This window comes from Rutidosis leptorrhynchoides, chromosome 2 (assembly GCF_046630445.1).
Source record: "Rutidosis leptorrhynchoides isolate AG116_Rl617_1_P2 chromosome 2, CSIRO_AGI_Rlap_v1, whole genome shotgun sequence".
NCBI lineage: Eukaryota > Viridiplantae > Streptophyta > Magnoliopsida > Asterales > Asteraceae > Rutidosis > Rutidosis leptorrhynchoides.
In genome coordinates, this window is record NC_092334.1 from 378,653,792 (window position 1) to 378,659,828 (window position 6,037).

The window sequence follows — 6,037 nt, forward strand, 5'->3', positions numbered from 1 at the left end:
GCAGGTTCGGGTGCAACTGTTCCAAGTGCATATCTGAAAAGGTCATGACTGGATGAGGTACATCCTGCTTGTAGTAGTTATCTACCTCCTGTTGTTCCAAGTTCTCAGCAGGAGCATGGCGGGCTTGGGATGAAGATTCACCCCTTTCAGTCTGCAAAACACATCAAACACAAATTTTGTGCATCCAAATATGCATTAGTGTCAGCAAAATCATCAATCAAAATAATTACAATGACATTATCAATTTATATCAAACTTAAGCTTATTTTCACATTTTTATCAAATCTACACTTTTTCAAATAAGCATATACGAAAATTTTCGCCAAGTTCATAAGCATTCAACTCAAATAACATGTCAAAATAATCATTACTAGCAAATAAACAAGTCTCAAATGGCATTATCTTTCAAAAATCAAGTTCATGAATTTTGGACTTGAAAAAGTCCACTTTAATTCTCAAAATCATGTTTAGGCTCAAAGTTTGGATCTTTTAACTACCTAGACATGTTACACTACTCAATTTAGCAACAATTCATGACAAAAATCGGCCATAACCTGTTTATATCAAAAAGCCCCAAATTTGCTCAAGAACACAAACCCTAGATTCTAAAGATTTTGAAGTTTTTGGCTTCAAATCATGTTAACAAGCATCAATCTAGGTTATACATGCATAATATACTAACAATTTAACACTAATTACACTAAAAATTAACAAAATTCAAATTATGAAAATATGCTCAAGAACACACTAAAATTCGGATTTAAAGGTGATTTGGGGTGTAATTGTACCTGTTTTCTTGAGTAGTTCCTAGATATCATCCTTCTCAACATGATTGTAGTGAAAAATTTGAAGATTAACGGTGAAAAATCGAGTTTTTGGGATGATTTTAGTGGGTTTTTCGGGGGTTCTTTTCGAAGTGCAGTATGTGTGTGTGTGTTATTCTGTTCATGCAGCTGGTTATATTTTTTTTTCTGTAATTTTGTCCCTCCGCGAGTCGCGGAGGTTTGCACTGCAAACTCCGCGAGTCGTGGAGTTTTTTTTTTTTTTTTTTTTTTTTTTTTTTTTTTTTTTTTTTTTTTTTTAACTTATAATCTTTAACTTATAAAACAATTAAGAAATTAATTTTAAAATTTTGTTTCCCTTGTTATTTAGGACGAGGTTGTTTCGGATCGATGTCCTAGTCCGTCCCTCGACAAAATTTTAAAATTTGTCTTTTTGTAGCGATTGTTTTAAAAGCTAAGATTTTTGGGTTTTTTTAATGTTTTTGGCATACTTTAAATCAATAAGATTAAAAATAATGATAATAAAAGTTCTCGTCCCTCCCTCGGGTAAAGCAATTTCGGTTCAAAGACCTAGTCTTCAACTTACGACGAATTTTAAAAATCATATTCTTAACTTAATGAGATAAAGTAAATTTTTGTTTTTAAATTCACACAACTTAAATAATAAATTCAAAATTAAAAAATTAAAAATTAAAAATTCACACCAAACTTAAAATTTGAAATGCATAAAATTAAAATTCATATTTTAAAAATTAAAAATTCACACCAAACTTAATTTAAAAATTCATAAATTCATATCAAACTTATATTAATTTTTCAAATATTTACAATTTTAAATATATTGTTTTTACAAAGTTTACAATATTAATTTAAGATTTAAATATTAAGATTAAAAACATAATAAAATTAAAAATCTTTTTGTCTTTTTATCCCACTTTAATCAATCAAATATTATCAAAAATATGCGCCCCTCTTTTCGGTAAAGTAATTTCGGTTCCAAGACCTAATTTAACTCATGACGAATTTTTAAAATATTTTGGGTTGATTGATTAAAGATATTTATACCTTAAGAATAAACGTTAAATTTCGCAGTGATGTAATAAATTTTTGAACAATATCAATAATTTCGGTCGCCAAACCTAATTTTATTTAATACCAATTTAATACTTTTTAGCGAACAAATTAGCGTTTATTATCAAAAGGTTAAAAATAAAAATAAAAACTGTACAGACATACCTGTGAAATAGATTTCTTAGTTATATGATCTATTATATTCATAAGATAGTCGGTTTAATTGGTTTTCCATGGCTGCATAGGCGTAACCTCGAGCATTCATTGTCTTTTCTTCTAAACATATGAACGGTCCGTCTCTGCATAAAGTAACAAATTCGGTATTTGAATAGGTTTGATTATTTGAACATTTACCTCCATGTGACCATTTTCCGCATTTGTGACATTTTTCTAGGTGTCGTGCTCTTCTTTTCGCTGCGGATTTTGATTTTCCTTTACCAAATTGTAACTTATTATCTTCGCATCTGGATCCTTTTCTAACTCCGTCCATTCTTTCTCTGATTACTGATACTAATTCACTCGGTAGTATGTCATTATTTCTTTTAGTGATCAAAGCATGTAGCATTAGACCATGGTTTAGTTCACAGGCAGTCTTCATTTCGTAAAAACCTAAAAAAAATAAAAATTCAGAATGGGGGGAGAAGACTAGTTCTTTAGGGTCTGCTAGGGAAAGACCATACGTGTTCCATTTTCGAGAACTACACGAAAACAGACAATCTAACTCTAACAGAAATACATATTATCCTTTAAAGACTTGATTCTCCCCACACTTAGTTAGCTGTGGTGTCGAAATTGTGATTAACTTCGTTGTCGACTTCCATCGGACCATGTATGTAATGTTTAACTCTGTGACCATTAACTTTAAATTCAATCCCATTTGAATTTATTAATTCTATCGTTCCGTATGGGAAAACTCTTTTGACTATGAATGGTCCAGACCATCTTGATTTCAATTTTCCAGGAAATAGCTTGAATCGTGAATTTAAAAGAAGAACTCTGTCTCCTTCTTTAAATTCTTTTGAACTTCTGATTCTTTTATCATGCCATTTCTTCGTTCTTTCTTTATATATTAACGAATTTTCGTATGCTTCATGTCTTAATTCTTCTAATTCGTTTAGTTGACTTAATCGTAGACGTCCGGCTTCATGTAAATCAAGATTACATGTTTTCAAAGCCCAAAATGCTTTGTGTTCAATTTCTACTGGAAGGTGACATGCTTTTCCATACACAAGTCTAAAAGGTGTGGTTCCAATTGGAGTTTTGTAGGCTGTTCTAAAAGCCCAGAGTGCATCCTCCAATTTAATGGACCATTCCTTCGGATTTGATCCTACGGTTTTCTCTAGAATACGTTTTAAAGCTCGGTTTGTATTTTCAACTTGTCCACTTGTTTGTGGATGATATGCGGTCGAGATTTTATGAGTTACTCCATATCTTTTAAGAACTTTCTCAAGTTGATTATTACAGAAATGAGTACCCCGATCACTTATTAAAGCTTTCGGTGTTCCAAACCTTGCAAAAAGACGTTTTAAAAAGTTGACTACAACTCGTGCATCGTTAGTTGGGAGAGCTTGTGCTTCCGCCCATTTAGATACATAATCAATGGCTACGAGTATATATAGATTATTATGAGATTTTGGAAATGGACCCATAAAGTCAATACCCCAAATGTCAAATATTTCACATACTTGGATGACATTTTGTGGCATTTCATCACGTTGACTTATTCTTCCGGCCCTTTGACATGCATCACAGGATTTGCAAAGAAGGTGTGCGTCTTTGTAAATTGTAGGCCAATAGAATCCGGCTTCATAAACTTTTCTTGCTGTTAGTTGAGGCCCATAATGCCCTCCTGTTGGTCCTGTGTGACAATGGTTTAAAATTTTACTAGCTTCATCTCCAAATACGCATCGGCGTATTATTCCATCGGGACAACTTTTAAACAGATGTGGATCTTCCCAAAAATAGTGTTTTATATCACTGAAGAATTTCTTTCGTCTCTGGTACGATAATCCTTTTTCAAGGAATCCACAAACTAAGTAGTTTGCATAGTCTGCAAACCATGGGATTTCTTTATAATCTATCTTCAATAGATATTCATCAGGAAAGTTGTCTTGTATGGCCGATTCATTCAGAACTTCTAATTCGGGATTTTCAAGACGAGAAAGATGATCAGCGGCGAGATTTTCTGCTCCTTTTTTATCTCGGATTTCAATATCAAACTCTTGTAAGAGTAAGATCCAACGGATTAATCTTGGTTTAGCATCTTGTTTTGAAAATAGGTATCTAAGAGCAGAATGGTCGGTATAGACCACCGTTTTTGCTAGAACGAGATATGATCGAAATTTGTCAAAAGCAAAGACAATAGCAAGGAGTTCTTTTTCAGTAGTTGTATAGTTCGTTTGTGCTCCTTGTAATGTCTTACTAGCATAATATATAGGTTGAAATCGTTTTTCAATCCTTTGTCCTAAAACGGCTCCCATTGCAAAATCACTTGCATCGCACATTAGTTCAAATGGTAGATTCCAATTTGGTGTTATCATGATCGGTGCATTAGTGAGTTTTTCTTTAAGAATATTAAAAGATTTGATACACTCATCTGAAAAGATGAATGGCGCATCCTTTTCTAGGAGTTTATTCATAGGAGTGGCAATTTTAGAAAAATCTTTTATGAAACGTCGGTAAAAACCGGCATGCCCTAGAAAACTCCTAACTCCTCTAACATTGGTGGGATGTGGAAGTTTAGCAATTACATCTACTTTAGCTCTATCCACTTCAATTCCTTCTTTTGAAATTTTATGTCCAAGAACGATGCCTTCTTTAACCATGAAATGGCATTTCTCCCAATTAAGTACTAGATTTGATTTTTCGCATCTAATTAGCATTCGTTCCAGATTTACTAGACATGATTTAAATGTATCACCGAAGACTGAAAAGTCATCCATGAATACTTCCATGCATTCTTCTATCATGTCATGAAAAATCGCCATCATACACCTTTGAAAGGTTGCAGGGGCGTTACAAAGTCCAAATGGCATGCGTTTGTAAGCAAAAGTACCATAAGGGCACGTGAATGTGGTTTTCTCTTGGTCCTCGGGTGCTATTGGAATTTGAAAATATCCGGAAAATCCATCTAGAAAACAATAGTAACTATTTCCGGCTAATCTTTCCAACATTTGATCTATGAAAGGTAAGGGAAAGTGATCTTTTCTGGTGGCGTCATTTAATTTTCTATAATCAATACATACACGCCATCCTGTTACAGTCCTAGTAGGAATAAGCTCATTTTTCTCATTTGTAATGACAGTCATGCCACCCTTCTTAGGCACGCATTGAACTGGGCTTACCCATGGACTATCAGAAATTGGATATATCAAACCTGCATCTAGCAGTTTAATAATTTCCTTTTTAACTACATCTTGCATATTAGGATTTAGTCTTCGTTGGCGTTGCACATACGTTTTATGACCTTCTTCCATAAGGATTTTATGTGTGCAATACGAAGGACTTATTCCTTTAATATCGTGAATCTTCCATGCAATGGCTGGTTTATGAGCTTTCAACACAGAAATGAGTTGTGATTTTTCATTTTCAGTAAGAGAAGACGATATTATTACAGGCAATTCAGATTCACCATGTAAATAAGCGTATTCCAAATGGTTTGGAAGTGGCTTTAACTCTAATTTCGGAGGTTCTTCTATCGATGATTTGTATCGATATCTGTCTTCTTCTTTTAGCATTTGAATTTCTTCTGTTGTTGGTTCATATCCATTAGCTATAAGTGTAGCTAACATTTCGGCTTCATCAATTGGTTCATTACTTTCTCCTAAAGAACATTCTCCTGTTCCTTGTAATTCTGGAAATTCTTCTAATAATTCTGCATGTGCATCTATAGTTTGAATATAATAGCATGTATCATCTGCAGATTGTGGTTGTTGCATTGCTCTATCCACTGAAAAGGTAACACTCTCATCCTCTATACTTAGGGTCAGTTTCTTACCGAACACGTCTATCATTGCTTTAGCCGTGTTTAAGAATGGTCTTCCTAATATGAGAGGAACTTGAGAATCTTCTTCCATGTCCAAAACAACAAAATCTACTGGAAATACTAAAGTACCAACTTTAACTAGCATGTTCTCCATTATCCCTCTAGGATATTTTATTGATCTATCGGCTAGTTGTATGCT